The following is an 18,032-nucleotide window of genomic DNA, read 5'->3' on the forward strand; positions in this document are numbered from 1 at the left end:
AGAAAAACCAACGTTTTGCCCTAAAAGTTCAAAGACATCGAACTGACGTACACTGGTTATTTAATATTTTAGAAAGCCTTGGTTTCCTGGGATGACAAGCTACTCGCTGTGTTTTCAGCCTGATCTGATTTTTAAATAGATGAGTTACAAACCTCCTGAAAATTGGAGTTTATAATTGAAATATTGATAAACTCTTCCCCATAAAGAAGCCACTAGATACTGCAGTAATAACGAGGAAATAGGCAAAAAATAATAATGCTTTTCTCTGCTTAGCCAAGAAATACAATGGCAGAGTTTATTGCATACAAAACACAGCTGCCTTTCCTCAAATTGGATACAAAAAAAATGAACCCTGATAAATTATGATGCCCCTAAACTCCAAAGAATGTACATCAATTATTGGGGGTGCCACCACCCTCCTTCTGGGCAACCTACTTATTAGGACTGTAATTTATTATTATTATGCTTTGGTGCAAATACACGGGCTGATAAAATTCAAATCTATTAAAACAAATGTCCTCCTTTCTCGGAATCAGTAAGGGACAACATTCCAAAAGAAAGTCTTATAAATGCAAAAAGCAGATGGCTCTCACGTACTCAGAAGTGAGAGACCAAAAGATGATTAAGGGAGAAAACATCCAGAATGATCCAAGCTTTCTGAATCCTCCCTGAGAATCCAGGAGTTGCTACAAGAGTAGGCAGCAAGATACAGGGTTGGGGTTCATTACCTGGTGTCCCTGGCTCCAGCCCCCACACTGAAGCCCTTTTTATGAAAACAAACAGTTTCTGTGGGGTTTCTTAACGAATCTTTTGGCTTCAGTTGGAACCAACATGAGATATATTTCCTTTTACCAGATATATGAATTTTATTTGGCTTTATTTTATTTTATTATTATTATTTTTTTTTGAGACGGAGTCTCGCTGTGTCACCCAGGCTGGAGTGCAGTGGCCGGATCTCAGCTCACTGCAAGCTCCACCTCCTGGGTTCACGCCATTCTCCTGCCTCAGCCTCCCAAGTAACTGGGACTACAGGCGCCCGCCACCTCGCCCGGCTAGTTTTTTTTTTTTTTTTTTTTGTATTTTTTAGTAGAGACGGGGTTTCACCGTGTTAGCCAGGATGGTCTTGATCTCCTGACCTCATGATCCGCAGATCTTGGCCTCCCAAAGTGTTGGGATTACAGGCTTGAGCCACTACGCCTGGCCTATTTTATTTTTTGAGAGGAGTCTAGCTCTGTCACCCAGGCTAGAGTGCAATGGCACGATCTCAGCTCGCTGTAACCTCTGCCTCCCGGGTTCAAACAATTCTCCTGCCTCAGCCTCCCAAGTAACTGGGATTACAGGCGCGTGCCGCCTCGCCCAGCTAATTTTTTTGTATTTTAGCAGAGACGGGGTTTCACCGTATTGCCCAGGCTGGTCTCGAACTCCGGAGCTCAGGCAATCCACCTGCCTCAGCCTCCCAAAATGCTAGGATTACAGGCATGAGCCACTGCGGCCGGCCTATGTTGGTTTTTTAGAAAGCTAAATGTTCAATTTGGGAGGGATTTTAGGAATCACTGTTACTCCCTTCCTTTTACGGAAGAGGAAATGGAGATTCACTGAGGGCATGAGGGAAAGAGTGAAGGCTGAGTGTCAGGTCCATGCCCCGGGTTCATCCAGTTTCACTATCTTGATGCTTGGCAAAAGAAAAGCCAAGCCAAGTGGTTCATGTTGACTGAGCACACACCATGAGTCTAAGGCAGCGCCACTGAGCTTTTCAGATATTTTCTTTTTTTTTTTGAGACGGAGTCTCGCTCTGTCGCCCAGGCTGGAGTGCAGTGGCCGGATCTCAGCTCACTGCAAGCTCCGCCTCCCGGGTTTACACCATTCTCCTGCCTCAGCCTCCCGAGTAGCTGGGACCACAGACGCCCGCCACCTCGCCCAGCTAGTTTTTTTGTATTTTTTAGTAGAGATGGGGTTTCACCGTGTTAGCCAGGATGGTCTGGATCTCCTGACCTCGTGATCCGCCCGTCTCGGCCTCCCAAAGTGCTGGGATTACAGGTGTGAGCCACTGCGCCCGGCCTCAGATATTTTCTTATTAGGAATGGAACTCTTTCTTAGAGTCAAAGAATTTGAGAGTCAGAAGGGGTCATCTGGTCTACCCTCCTGCTCAGGTCCAGTAAATGTGCCTTGCAGAGCCAGTGGGTCTCCAGGCTGTTTAGTTCCTTCAGGGACAGAGCACCCCTGCTGCATAAGGCACCCCATCTCAGCGACAGATTCGTCACACTCTCGGGCACCTCTTCTTTATTTCCAGTTGGAGTCTGCCTCCCTGGAGCTTCCACTGAGGTCCTAGTCCTGAGTCTTAGTTGCTGGGCACAGGATCCAATGTTAGTGGCGGTTCGGTAGCTCTCTCTGGAGTGAAACAGAAAAGCCACCTTCTTCAGAAACTTGAAAATCATGATCCAATTCTTTTTTTTTTTTTTTTTTTTTTTTTTTGAGACGGAGTCTTGCTCTGTCACCCAGGCTGGAGTACAGTGGCCGGATCTCAGCTCACTGCAAGCTCTGTCTCCCAGGTTTATGCCATTCTCCTGCCTCAGCCTCCTGAGTAGCTGGGACTACAGGCGCCCGCCACCTCACCCGGCTAGTTTTTTTGTATTTTTAGTAGAGACGGGGTTTCACCGTGTTAGCCAGGATGGTCTCGATCTCCTGACCTCGTGATCCGCCCGTCTCGGCCTCCCAAAGTGCTGGGATTACAGGCTTGAGCCACCGCGCCCGGCCCAATTCTTTTTTTTTATTATTTTTTATTATTATACTTTAAGTTCTAGGGTACATGTGCATAACGTGCAGGTTTGTTACATATGTATACTTGTGCCATGTTGGTGTGCTGCACCCATCAACTCGTCAGCACCCATCAATGCGTCATTTACATCAGGTATAACTCCCAATGCAATCCCTCCCCCCTCCCCGCTCCCCATGATAGGCCCTGGTGTGTGATGTTCCCCTTCCCGAGTCCAAGTGATCTCATTGTTCAGTTCCCACCTATGAGTGAGAACATGCGGTGTTTGGTTTTCTGTTCTTGCAATAGTTTGCTGAGAATGATGGTTTCCAGCTGCATCCATGTCCCTACAAAGGACACAAACTCTCCTTTTCTATGGGTGCATAGTATTCCATGGTGTATATGTGCCACATTTTCTTAATCCAGTCTGTTACTGATGGACATTTGGGTTGATTCTAAGTCTTTGCTATTGTGAATAGTGCCGCAATAAACATACGTGTGCATGTGTCTTTACAGCAGCATGATTTATAATCCTTTGGGTATATACCCAGTAATGGGATGGCTGGGTCATATGGTACATCTAGTTCTAGATCCTTGAGGAATCGCAATACTGTTTTCCATAATGGTTGAACATGATCCAATTCTATTTTGGCCTTTTCTTCTCCTTCAGCTGGTCCTCCTGTGGTTTCTGGATTGTTCACCAACTTGGCCCCCTCCTCTGCAGGCCTGCAGTACCCCAGGTAACCAGAGCTGAGCCCGGGTGCTCTTTGCAAAGCAGGGGCACGGGGAAGGGGTCTTGTCTATTGATAACATCAGTTCCCAAACCAACACCACCTGGCTGCTGTAAGAATGTTCTCAACAGGCTTGACTTTCCCCCTTAGGAGGAGGCAGTGGATGCTCTGGTCAAGGCGTGAACTGCAGAAGAGCTCTGTCTGCCCTGGACCTTCCCCCAAGGGCATACCAACTGGGAGGAGACACGTGCATTGTGACCCAGCCTGAAGACAGCAAGGGGAACCCTAATGGGCTTGCAATGGGGGAGCGATGGGACCAGATTTGTTCTTTTTTTTTTTTTTTTTTTTTTTGAGACGGAGTCTCGCTCTGTCACCCAGGCTGGAATGCAGTGGCCGGATCTCAGCTCACTGCAAGCTCCGCCTCCCGGGTTTACGCCATTCTCCTGCCTCAGCCTCCCGAGTAGCTGGGACTACAGGCGCCCGCCACCTCGCCCGGCTAGTTTTCTGTATTTTTAGTAGAGACGGGGTTTCACCATATTAGCCAGGATGGTCTCGATCTCCTGACCTCGTGATCCGCCCGTGTCAGCCTCCCAAAGTGCTGGGATTACAGGCTTGAGCCACTGCGCCCGGCCCAGATTTGTTCTTTTGAAAATCTCCGGCTGGGCGCGGTGGCTTACGCCTGTAATCCCAGCACTTCGGAAGGCCAAGACAGGCGGATCATGAGGTCAAGGAGATCGAGACCACCCTGGCTAACACAGGGAAACCCCATCTTTACTAAAAATACACAAAAAATTAGCCGGGCGTGGTGGCACATACCTGTAGTCCCAGTTACTCGGGATCGCACCACTACACACCAGCCTGGGCAACAGAGTGAGACTCAGTCTCAAAAAAGAAAAAAGAAAATCTCCTTGGCTCGGGGTGGGAGGCAGAGTGGAGAGGGTGAGGGCTGGTGGAGAGATGCCATAATGAAGGCAACTGGGATTGGCTCGGGGAGCAAACAGTGATGGCCCTTAACTTAGGGGGTGTGGCGGGGATTGAGAAAGAGACAAAGAATCTTCATGAGTGTCACGCAATGAAGAGGAGAGAACCATGGAGTAGGGCGGCAGTGTAGACGCTGGGTGGCTGAGGAGGTACACTCACTAGTTTAAATGACTCCTGTACACACAGACACACCTCACACTGCAGGATATTCAAATTTGAATCTCCGCAAAACTATGAATCATCGAATGTCATGGGCCTTCAGGGCCCTCACTTGAGTGTTAAAACCACCAGCGCCAAAAGACCACTGTTTGTGGAAGACTGATTACCCACATCCAATTCATGATCTTTCTTGTCTTCTTTTTTCTTTTTTTTTAAGACAGAGTTTCACTCTTGTTGCCCAGGCTGGAGTGCAATGGCACAATCTCGGCTCACTGCAACCTCCGCCTCCTGGGTTCAAGCAATTCTCCTGCCTCAGCCTCCCAAGTAGCTGGGATTATAGGTGCGTGCCACCATGCCCGGCTAATGTTTTGTATTTATGGTAGAGACGAGGTTTCGCCATGTTGGCCAGGCTGGTCTTGAACTCCTGACCTCCAGTGATCCGCCCTCCAGTGAGTCACTCGGCATCCCAGAGTCCCGGGATTACAGGCACGAGGCACCGCGCCCGGCCCAATCCATGATCTTTCCACAGACCCGCTTCCATTCTGAAATTTTCCATGTTGGTTGGAGGCACTCCCATTGCTCAAGCCAAACTCCTGACATCCATCCTCAGTCTCTTCCTCACCTTCCATACTCAATCAGGCTGCCTTCTAAGTAGCTCTCCAACCCATTCATTTGTTTCTTGCCCTCTGCTGCTTACCTCTCACTCACACGACTGCCATAGCCTCCTCCCACGTCTCTGCACCTCCTGGCTTACCCCCTCCAATCCAGGCTCACTCTGCAGCCACGTGGCCTTGCATAAAGACAGGTCCATTCATTTCACTGCCCCACGTAACATCTTTAAAAGCGTCTCATGGCCTACAGTATCTAAACCAAAATTTCCTGGTGGGCAGTGTGGTGCCATGGTTTTAAGCTCATGGCCTGTCTAGGCAGACCACCAGAGTTCAAATCTCTGCTCTTCTGCTTACCAGCTATATGTGTTTAGGCACATTAATGAACCATGCCTCAGTTTCCTCATCTGTGAAAAGGGATCATAGGAGGGCCTATCTCATAGAAGTTTGGTGGCTGATATGCAGAATTTAATGCGTGTTTGCAGTCATTGTTTTTATTATTAACAGTCTAGGCTCATGTCCAGCCTCTGTCCACATCTTGAGTCCATCTATTGCCCTCCCAACTTCTCCACTGCCAGGCCCCCACTTTTTGCCCCAGGAATACTGACCGATCGGCAGTTCTCGCACATCACATCCTTCTCCCTGTTTCCCTGCTTCTCCAAATGCTATGTTCTTTGCCTGGAATATCTTCCCCACCTCATTTGCCTACAAAACTCTTAATCATCCCTGGAAATTTAACAGTGAAATTTAAAAAGACTGACAATACCAAGTATTGGTGAGAATGGGGAGCGACTGCGATGCTCCTGCCCTGCTGGTAGGAATGTGAAATGGGCCAGCCGCTTTGGAAAATGATACAGCAGAACCTTGCAAAGTTAAATGTACGTTTATTATGTAACTCCACAATCCTGTTCCTGGGTATTTACCCAAGATACATGAAAATATAGGCCCACGAAAGTGTCTGTCTGGAAATCACAGGTCATTCATCACAGCCTTAAACTGGGAGCAACCCAGATGTTCACCAACTGAACAAGTGGCTAAGCGAACTGTGGTATGCCCATACGACGGAAAGCTTCCTGGCAATGAAAAGGAATGGAGTACAGCTATATGCCACAACATGGATAAATTTCAGGTGCCTTATGCTAATGAAAGAAATCAAACATTTAAAAAAAAATTCTGTGTTCTCTATGGCTCCATTTATATCAAATTCTAGGAAGAACAAAACTGTAGCAACAGGCCAGGCGCAGTGGCTCAAGCCTGTAATCCCAGCACTTTGGGAGGCCGAGACGGACAGATCACGAGGTCAGGAGATCGAGACCATCCTGGCTAACCCGGTGAAACCCCGTCTCTACTAAAAAATACAAAAAACTAGCCGGGCGAGGTGGCGGGCGCCTGTAGTCCCAGCTACTCAGGAGGCTGAGGCAGGAGAATGGCGTAAACCCAGGAGGCAGAGCTTGCAGTGAGCTGAGATCCGGCCACTGCACTCCAGCCTGGGCGACAGAGCGAGACTCCATCTCAAAAACAAAACAAAACAAAACAAAAACTGTAGCAACAAAAAGCAATCAGTGGTTGCTGGGGCCAGGAGCAGGAGAGAAGAGGGTGAGTGCAAGGGAGCAAAAGGGAGCTTCTTTGGTTGGGGAAATTGTTCTTTATCTCTACTGTGATGGAGGTGACATGATTGCACACAATTGCCAAAATCAACCAAACTGGATGCTTAAAATGGATCAACTTTATGGCGTAAAAATCATAGTTTTGTGAACAATAAAGGAAATGTGTAAACCGACCTCCAGACTGGCCCCCTCTTTGAAGCTTCCTCTGACTTCCCACCTCCACGGTGCCCTGTCCTTGTCCACAGTCCAGTTGTTGGGCTTTTCCCATAACCTCATCTCCACATCATAGGTGCCTATCTCCCGATTATTCTAGAGGCAGGATCCTTTGTCCCTTCATGTATCTCTGCTCCCCGACTGCTCATAATAAACAGACGCTTCAGTCAGGCACGGCATCTCAATCCTATAATCCCACCACTTTGGGAGGCTGAGGTGGGTGGGTCACCTGAGGTCAGGAGTTCGAGACCAGCCTGGCCAACACGGCAAATCCCTGTCTCTACTAAAAATACAAAAATTAGCTGGACGTGGTGGCACACACCTATAATCCCAGCTACTCGGGAAGCAAAGGCAGGAGAATCGCTTGAACCCGGGAGGTGGAGGTTGCAGTAAGCCGAGATTGCGCCATTGCACTCCAGCCTGGGCAAAAAGAGCAAAACTCTGTCTCAAAAAACAAAAACAAACAAACAAAAAACAGAGGCTTCATTTGGGGAACATTTCTTGTGTTCTAAGAACTCTGCCAAGTGCTGGATCCTCACCGGCACCAGCCCAGGAGGCGAATGTTACTATCCCTGTTTTACAAAGAAATGGAGGCTCAGAGAGGTTCAATAAATACCTGCCCAATGTCTGGTCTGCCTGAGCCAAAGCTGTGCCTTAACACAACATTATACTGCCTGCTATGGTGCATGAGGGAAGAGAAAGGTCTCAGCAGTGATGTGTTTTAATCAACCTAATTGAATGTGAGAGCCATTCCATTCTTCTCTGACTCTGAGACCACAGTCCTTTCCAGGGTCATGCAACCAAAGTTTTGTGATGTACATATAGTATCAGTGTGTGTGTGTGCATGTGTGTGTGTGCATGTGTGTGCGTGTGTGTGCACGTGTGCGTGTGCATGTGTGTGCACATGTGTGCGTGGTGCATGTGTGTGTGTGCATATGCGTGCACGTGCGTGTGCATGTGTGCGTGTGTGTGTGCGTGTGCACGTGTGTGCGTGTGTGCATGCGTGTGCACGTGTGTGCATGTGTGTGTGTTTCTTGATCCAGTACAACTTGAGTTTCTTCCCTCTCGCCATTTCTGAATTAAACGAAAAAGCTAAATTAGTCCTCAGCCCAGGAGACCAGTATTACCTTGCAAACAGCTAGCACCTCCAAGTTGTCATCTAATTAAGCCACACTCCCAAACAAAGCACATAACATTGTCACCACATTACCAATGGGTACCTCCCCTGGCAGCCCCTAACTGCATAATACAGCGGCTGCGGTAAAACAAATAATCTCACTGCCTTGTAAACTGCACTCCTAAGTAGGTCTTTCCTCCAGTGGATATCCTTTGAATGTTGGGTGGTTTTATTAAGAAATATTCTAGGGCTGAGTACAGAGAGGAAGTAGCAGGTTGGTTCTTTAATCAGCCCAATTTTCTGGTATGTTCTACCTTTTAGTATTCTAGAACACCACTCTTTCAACATGTACATTGCGCTAGGTGTTTGAAGTCCCCGCATTTGTTGCTGTCAGCAGCTTAGTGTGTATTTGAGAGGAATGTTAGGTCCGAACACACGGAGGGCACCCTGTGTATAACCGACATGCTGATGTGTGCGGACCGGAGCCACTCTGCACGCTGCTCTGTGGATGGGGACGTCCAAGAAAAGGCCACGCACTCCTGGTGGCAGGAGCAGGGATCATGTCCAAGCTGGCGAGGGAAGACAAGACCCCAAGCAGCCTAGTCAGGGCGGGTCACCTTACGCTTGTCTGAAGTCTGGTTTCAATTATTTGCTAGGCTTAAAAGGAAACTGGAATGTGAATAATACGGCTTTTCTTTTCTTGGAAGGGGTCCTCTAACACCAACATTGATCAATTAATTTGACCTAGTTCACTCTCTGCATCCTCAGAAAGAGGCAGGTTCTAATTGACAGATGGAAGCGCAGCACTTCCAGCTGCATTCTGCACCGAGCTTCTTCTGCTCGTTAGTTGATTTTAAGGGGGAAAACATAAAATGCAGAATCAGTGGCAGAGTGTAGAATCTGGAGAGAGTCAGGCTGGGGTCTGAATCCTGGCTTCCCTGCTTTACCCTGAGACTTTGGGGCAAATCATCTAACCTCATGGAGCCTCAGTCTTCACCTCTGGAAAATGGGAGAACTGGGCAGGCCCAGTGGCTCACACCTGTAATCCCAGCACTTTGAGAGGCCGAAGCGGGAGCAGCACTTGAGCCCAGGAGTTTGAGACCAGCCTGGGCAACATAGGGAGACCCCGCTCCCCGCACCTGTATTTATGTTTTTTACATTTTTTTTTTTTTTTTCCTGAGACGGAGAAGTCTCGCTCTATGGCCCAGGCTGGAGTGCAGTGATGAGATCTTGGCTCACTGCAAGCTCCACCTCCCAGGTTCATGCCATTCTCCTGCCTCAGCCTCCTGAGTAGCCGGGACTACAGGTGCTCGCCACCACACCTAGCTAATTTTTTGTATTTTTAGTAGAGACGGGTTTTCACCATGTTAGCCAGGATGGTCTCGATCTCCTGACCTTGTGATTCACCTGCCTCGGCCTCCCAAAGTGCTGGGATTCCACGCGTGAGCCACCACCCCCGGCCAATGTGTTATCTTTATTGTGTAATTCCATGAGAAATGAATGAATCAGCCAGGCTCACGTGGCTGCTGCATATGGATCCACACGGAGCTTTTCCAAAGCAACTTTATGAGACTGATTCAATTTGTGACCATGTGGGTGATAAGAGGCCTGACTCTTACTGGGTTTTTCTGACCAAATCTCCTACTTAGAATTCAAGGCTCCAATGTAAAGTTTACCATAGAAAGGAATGAACTAAGGAAATGAACAAAAGAGGGGAGAAAAGGTTCGCTAATTCTGAAATCGTGGTACAGCCATGATAGAAAACAGTACGGAGGTTCCTCAAAAAAATAAAGAACTACCATATGACCCCGCATTCTCATTTCTGGGTATATAGCCGAGGGAAATGAAATCAGTATCTCAAAGAGGTATCTGCATTCTCACATTCATTGCAAGATTATTCACAATAGCCAAGATATGGAAGCCACTGAAGTGTCTACCAATAAATGAATGGATACAGAAAATATAGGCCAGCCATGGTGACTCACGCCTCTTGTCCTTGTTCACAGCCCAGTTGTTGGACTTTTCCCATAACCTCATCTCCAGGTCATTGGTTCCTATCTCCCGATTATTCTGGAGCTGAGATCACACCATTGCACTCAGGAGGCTGAGGCAAAAGGATCGCTTGAGCCCAGGAGTTCAAGGCTGCAGTGAGCCGAGACTGTGCCACTGCACTTCAGCCTGGGTGACAGAGCGAGACCCTGTCTCAAAAAAAAAAAAAAAAAGGCATGTGTGTATATATATACATATGCACATATATATATACACACACATACACACACACACAAACACACACAAACACACACAATGGAATACTATTCAGCTATAAAAAAAGGAAGTCCTGTCATTTGCAACAATATGGATGAATCCAGGACACATCATGCTAAGTGAAATAGACCAGGAACAGAAAGCTAAACATTGAAGGCTCTCATTTATATATAGAATCTTTAAAAGTTGAATTCATAGAATTAGGAGTAGACAGGTGATTTCCAGGGGAAAATGGGGAGATGGTCAAAGGGGACAAAGTTTCAGGTATGCAGGGTGGATAAGTTCTGGAGATCTAACGTGCGGCACAGTGGCCAGAGCTATGAATACTGCGTTGTACACTTGCAATTCGCTTAAAGAGTAAATCTTAAATGTTCTCACCATTTCTTTTTTCTTTTTGAGACGGAGTCTTGCTCTGTCGCCCAGGCTGGAGTGCAGTGGCCGGATCTCAGCTCACTGCAAGCTCCGCCTCCCGGGTTCACGCCATTCTCCTGCCTCAGCCTCCCGAGTAGCTGGGACTACAAGCATCTGCCAACACGCCCAGCTCATTTTTTGTTTTTTTTTTTTGGAGACAGAGTCTCGCTCTATCGCCCAGGCTGGAGTGCAGTGGCGCGATCTTGGCTCACTGCAAGCTCTGCCTCCTGGATTCACGCCATTCTCCTGTCTCAGCCTCCCAAGTAGCTGGGACTACAGGCACCCGCCACCACGCCCGGCTAATTTTTTTTTTGTATTTTTAGTAGAGACGGAGTTTCACCATGTTAGCCAGGATGGTCTCATCTCCTGACCTCGTGATCTGCCTGTTTCAGCCTCCCAAAGTGCTGGGATTACAGGCGTGAACCACCGCGCCTAGCCAAATGTTCTCACCATTAAAAAAAAAAAAAACACTATGTAGCTGGGCATGGTGGCCCATGCCTATAATCCCAGCACTTTGGGAGGCCGAGGCGGGCGGATCACCTAAGGGTCAGGAGTTCGAGACCAGCCTTGCCAACATGGCAAAACTCCGTCTCTACTAAAAATACAAAAAATTAGCTGGGTGTGGTGGTAGGTGCCTATAATCCCAGTTACTCAGGAGGCTAAGGCAGGAGAATAGCTTGAACCCAGGAGGCAGAAGTTGCAGTGAGCTGAGATCGCGCCACAGCACTCCAGCCTGGACGATGGAGTGAGACTCCACCTAAAAAAATAATAACAATAAAAAATGAAAAAAAAAAGGAAAAAGCTATGTGAGGCAACGGGCGTGTTACTTAGTCTGATTGTGGTCATCATTTCACAATGTAAACACATATTAAAACATCACCTTGTACACCATACATATACTGTTTTTATTTGTTAATTGTACCTCAGTAAAGCTGGAAAAAAATTCTGAAGTCAAGGTAAGCAACTACCTCACCCCCAAATTTGCTGGTAAGGAACTGACTGCTCATGATGGCTCTCCTTCCCCTCACCCCACTCATCCCTGGCATGAGTCACCCAGCAGCAGGCAGGAGGCCTGGGGGGAGGGGAGCCCATGTTAGCTTCTCCTCCTTCCAGCAACAGCACAACTGCACAGACTGGCTCTGATCAGTGTGGCCCAGAGGCAGCCTGCATGGGAATCGCCTGGGAGCTCAGCAAAGTGCAGATTCCTAGGCCCCCTTCTGAGTCCCACTCTCCACATATGGGGTCCAGAGAGCTGTATTTTTTGTTTGTTTGTTTTTGATACGGAGTCTTTCCCTGTCACCCAGGCTGGAGTGCAATGGTGTGATCTTGGCTCACTGCGACCTCTGCCTCCCAGGTTCGAGCGATTCTCCTGCCTCAGCCTCCCGAGTAGCTGGGACTACCTCCTGAGTAGCTGGGACTGCAGGCACTTGCCACCACGCCCGGCTACTTTTTGTATTTTTAGTAGAGACAGGGTTTCACCATGTTGGCCAGGCTGATCTCGAACTCCTGACCTTGTGATCCACCCACTTCGGCCTCCCAAAGTGCTGGGATTACACCGCACCTGGCCTTGAGAGCCATATCTTTGGCAGGCACCCTCGGGAGTTAGGTGAAGAGTGAAGCACCAGATGTGATCTGTCGGGGCTTCATTCCAGCTGGTGTTCTCGGTGAAAACAGAAACCAGGACCACACATGCCCAGACGACTCAGAGACCCAGGTCTGAGGGCCACAGCCTCGAGGTCCAGGATCAGGGTTCAGCCCTGCTCCCCGGCACGACCGAGCAGACTCTTGGATTTCCTAGATTTTAAGGAAGCTCTTCTGAACTTTTTTTTTCCATAGTGAAAAATATCTCATGGATCAAGTTCTCATGTGCTCACCATGCCTGTGAGTGAGCCTAGATCCTGAGGAAAGTCCCCACCAGCGTCATTTGTGGGACAATTACATTAGAATGAGCACTCATAATTGGAACAGCTACATAAGGGCCAACAGCAAACGTCTCTCACTATAGGCTGAGATGAGGCAAGTGGAGGGCGGCACCTAATGCACCACCCAGTTGGAAGCCCCCTCCCCTAAAAGAACACTAGAGAACACAAGAGCAGAGAAATTCTCTTATTTCTGTTGTTTTTCTTTTTCTTTTCTTTTCTTTTTCTTTTTGAGATCGAGTCTCGCTCTGTCGCCCAGGCTGGAGTGCAGTGGTGCAATCGTGGCTCACTGCAACCTCCATTTCCCAGGTTCAAGTGATTCTCCTGCCTCAGCCTCCTGAATAGCTGGGATTACAGGCACCCACCATGACGCCCGGCTCATTTTTGCATTTTTAGTAGTGAAAGGTCTTCACCATGTTGGCCAGGCTGGTCTTGAACTCCTGACCTCAAGTGATCTGCCCGCCTCAGCCTCCCAAATTGCTGGGATTACAGGTGTGAGCCACCGTGCCCAGCATATTTATTTTTTTTTTCAAAAGCCAATAACCTGTGCCCCCATCTTCATAGCAGCATTATTCACAGTAGCCTAAAGGTAGAAGCAACCCCGGTGTCCCTCGACAGAGGAATGAATACACAGAATGTGATCTATCCATACAGTGGAATAGTATTTATCCCTGAAAAGGAATAAAGTTCTGACATAAGCTACAACACAGATGAAGATGAGGCTAAGTGAAATAGGCCAGACACAAAAACACAAACACTGTAGGCTTCTGCTTTTATGATGTACTTAGAGTAGTCGAATTCATAGAGACAGAAAATAGAACAGTGAGGCCAAGCACGGTGGCTCACATCTGTAATCCCAGCACTTTGGGAGGCCGAGGCGGGCAGATCACCTGAGGTCGGGAGTTCGAGACCAGCCTGGCCAACATGGCAAAACCCTGTGTCTACTAAAAATACAAAAATTAGTCAGGCGTGGTGGTGCATGTCTGTAATCCCAGCTACTCGGGAGGCTGAGGCAGGAGAACTGCTTGAACCCAGAAAGCGGAGGTTGCAGTGAGCCAAGATTGCACCATTGCACTCCAGCCTGGGCAACAGAGTGAGACTCTGCCTAAAAAAAGAAAGAAAATAAGACAGTGGTTGCTAGGGACTGGGAGAGGGGGAATAAGGAGTTGTTTAATGGGGACAGAATTTCAGTTTTGCAGGATGAAAAGAGTTTTGGAGCTGGATGGTGGTGATGGTGGCATAATAACGCAGTATCTAATGCAGTTCAGCATTTAATGCCGTGTAACTACACTTAAAAATGGGTAAGATGGCAAATTTTAGGTCACGCATATTTACTACAATTTTTTTTTTAATTTAAAGAAGAAAGATAAATAACCTGCAAAAGTCAGTATTTTACCAGTAGCGACAAATGATTTGCAACACACCTCGCTATGGATCCAAACACTGCACGATTTCGGGAGACCACAGCCAAGACCCAGCCGGCCGGCCGGGAGGACTCAGGTCAGCCATCCTGCCTTGCCGTGGCCATCTCTCTTGAATCTAACTACGGGCACCTCCTGAACCTGTGGGGCCCTGGAGGCGGGCCACGAGCCAAGAGGACAAACCACGGTATGAATGTGCTGAGTGTATGTGCTCCTGCTTCATTCCCCTCTCGTTCCTCTTTCCTGGCATGGATCCAGCCCATAATAAGGCAGATTCTCAAAGGAGAGAGAATACTTCCTGCCCAAATGACAAGCTGTGGATTATGCAGATAGCTTTCCAGATGTGGCATTTGTCTCCCTGGCAATGCTGCAGGTGGCTCTAGGTTTGCTTGGCTGGAAAACCCCATCTGAGCGTCTTATCCTCACAATTACCTTCTTCCGTTGCTTCTGCTAATGCCCAGGGCTTCCATGTGCAAGCTGATTTCCCTCGGAGCTGCAAAGCCACCTCTGTAGGAAGTGGGAAGGGGAAGAGGAAAGGGTGTTCTCAGAATCCAATGAAGGGCCAGGTGGAGCCTTCACCCTGGTGGCTGTTCAGCTCTTATCTTGGGCATGTCCGGAAGCCTGGTCTGTGGGCCCCGGAGGGCCACTGTCATCTATCCAGGACCCAGCACAGAGTTGACACTCAAGGAATGGCTGGTATGTGAACTCAACAACTGATTGAATAAAATGGGAAAACGGCCCAGAACTGCCACCGATTCTGGGCAGTGTGGTGGGTGCAAAATTCATGCTTTGCAGACCCAAACAAGTGATTTTCAAGTCCAGTGTCTACTATTCAAGTGGGGCCAGAAGCCCCATGCATGTAATCTGGAATCCTATTTTCAACGTCATGCTCCAATTTGAGCCTTACAGACCGTGGTGTTGTCCTTCTCAGGAAGAATGCTTCCTACATCTTGGGTTAATATCTCAAAAAACTGCTACTACATATGTAAGTGACAATAACTGACATAATCCAAACTGAGCATTGTTGCCTCACAAAGGGCCATTTACCAAGATGGTCCATTTTACCTAAGATAAACACAGGCCTATTTTAAATTAAAATACTTTTTTGGCCGCGTGCAGTGGCTCACCCCTGTAATCCCAGCACTTTGGGTAGCCGAGGTAGGCGGATCACCTGAGGTCGGGAGCTGGAGACCAGCCTGATCAACATGGAGAAACCCCGTCTCTACTAAAAATACAAAATTAGCCAGGCGTGGTAGTACATGCCTGTAGTCCCAGCTGCTTGGCAGGCTGAGGCAGGAGAATAGCTTGAACCCGGGAGGCAGAGATTGCAGTGAGCTGAGATCACGCCATTGCACTGCAGCCTGGGCAGCAAGAACAAAACTCCATCTCAAAAACAAAACAAAACAAAGCAAAGCAAAAAAAACCACTTTTTTATTTTAATGAGCATGAATGCCCATCAATGAATGAATGGATAAATAAATCGCAGCATGTCTATACAATGGAATATTATTTAGCCCTTGAAAGGAATGAAGTACTGATACTTGCTACAACATGGATGAACCTTGAAAACATGTTAAAAACCCTAACACAAAAAGTCACATGTTATGATTCCTTTTACATACAATATCCAAAATAGGCAAATCCATAGAGACAAAAGGCAGGTTAGTGGTTAGCAGGGGTTGGAAGAGGGGAATGGAAAGTGATTATTGAAAAGTCTTGGGGTGTTCTTCTGAGGTGATGAAAAACCTTTCAAAACAGAGGTGCTAGTTGTACAACATTGTGAATGCATGAACTGCCAGTGAATTGTACACTCTAAAATGGTTTGGCTGGGTGCAGTGGCTCACGCCTGTAATCCCAGCAATTTGGGAGGCGGAAGTGGGAGGATCACTTGATCCCAGGAGTTCAAGACCCGCCTGGGCAATATAGCAAGACCCTATCTCTACAAAAAATAAGTACATACAAAAAAATGAGTGACTATTATGTGAATTTTGCCTCAGTGAAAAAAAAAAGATGGGCATGATTATCTCCGAGTACAAAATAACCTCTAAGAAAAGGTTTATAAGATTATGTAAAATGATGCAGCATAAATTACAACACAGAGTTTTTTTTTTTTACATGGGGTCTCACTGTGTTGCTCAGGCTAGAGTGCAGTGGCTCAATGTCAGATCACTGCACCTTCTGCCTCCCGGGTTCAAGCGATCCTCCCACCTCAGCCTCCTGAGTAGCAGGGACCACAGGTGCACACCACCACACCTGGCTAATCTTTTTGTATTTTGGGTAAAGACAGGTTTTCGCCATGTCGCTCAGGCTGGTCTTGAACTTCTGTGCTCAAGTGATTTGCCTGCCTCGGCCTCCCAAAGTGCTAGGATTACAGGTGTGAGCCACTGCACCCAGCCTGTTTTTTCTTATTGAATAAATTTTGCCCGTTACAATCCCATCAAGATGCGAATGCCATTCTATCCCGGTGAGAATGGTCTTACAATCCATCCCCACTGCAATTCCTTGTTCCATATCGCTGCTTGTCTTGGAAACGCCCAAGGGAGGGCAGGGGCTATGTCTGTCTTACTGCCTGTATTCCTGGTACCTAGATCAGCTCCTGGCACACAGTAGGAGGTGCCAAATAAGTGCAAAACTGAACCTCCCTAAGCTGCACAAAGGGTAGAAGATACTCTGGGTTGGCCCAGCACTTCCCAAACTGGAATATGCACACAGATTACCTGGGACCTTGTTGAAATATAGGTTCTGATGATTAGGAAGGTCTGGGGTGGGGGCTGAGATGCTGCGTCTCCAGCAAGCGCCCAGGGCTGTGGACGCTGCAGGCACTCCAGCCACCCTTGGAGGAGCAGGAGGTCAGGCGTGCCAGACCCGAGCCTTGCCATTGAAGAAGATCGGGTTGCTGGTATTTGAACCCGGGGCTGTTTGCCTCCCAGAACTCATTGCTCACTCTGCCTGCTCGCACCGAGGCAGCCTAAGCACTTCCTTGTTGTTACCCTGAGGAGGATGATTAAGGTAATTGGCAACTTTTTCCCGTGATTCCAAGGTAGGCTGTCATTTCAAGGAAAATACGTCCACTCCAATTCGGAAAACTCGGTTTCAATGTTTTCTTATGTGTGGTGGAGGGGGAGCGGGGAGGGCGTCTGTGGCCCTCAAAAGAAATATGCTATTCTTCTCCCTTTGTGTTTCCCAGCATGTAAACTCAGCTTGAATCACAGCTAATAAATAGGTCATCTTGTACTTTCAAAATAAAAACATGCCGTATTTCAGTGGAATAGCAACTGTACATTAAAAAGCTGTCAACTTCACTACAATTTCCCTGAACCTTGCACTGCAGAAGATACCTTGTCACTCAGAGTTGAGTGCAGTTTTACTGAAATATCTCCTTGTCTGCGTAAATAATGAGTAGAATTGCATGAAAATATCTGGCCCACAGCCTCCTTTCCCCCCTACTCCCAAAGAAACAGTATGCAAATGACAGATTTGTGGGGTGAGATTCTCAACACTTTACTTTGAAAACAAAGGCTGCAGGTCCCACCGACCCTGGTATTGTGTGTTTAGGATGCAGAGAAGAGGAAAAGGGAGTAAGGAGGAAAAGGAAGTAAGAGGCAAGGAGAGAAGAGTGATAGTGAAAACAGTGGTCTTTGTAAGCTTCAAATCAAGGAGGCTAGACTGTCACTCAACAGCTATTTTGGGAACACACACAGGTTGCATCAGAAAGTCCTGTATATGGGAGGTGTTTGCTGAAGAAGAATGGTCCAGACCCCAGAAAGTGTTTTTGTAAAATAGGGCAGCCTGCACAGTTTGCAGGGTCCGACCCAGGTTCAGAACCACTCTACTGTCTACCACTGATG

General features: G+C 47.7%; 1 protein-coding gene across 2 annotated transcripts in view; it reads right to left on the reverse strand.

Annotated features, from left to right (window-relative positions):
• CFAP77 (cilia and flagella associated protein 77) overlaps positions 1-18,032 on the reverse strand; it is a 172,575-nt gene that overhangs the window by 122,345 nt on the left and 32,198 nt on the right. The window lies entirely within an intron of this gene.

Source organism: Theropithecus gelada, chromosome 15, assembly GCF_003255815.1.
Source record: "Theropithecus gelada isolate Dixy chromosome 15, Tgel_1.0, whole genome shotgun sequence".
Lineage (NCBI taxonomy): Eukaryota > Metazoa > Chordata > Mammalia > Primates > Cercopithecidae > Theropithecus > Theropithecus gelada.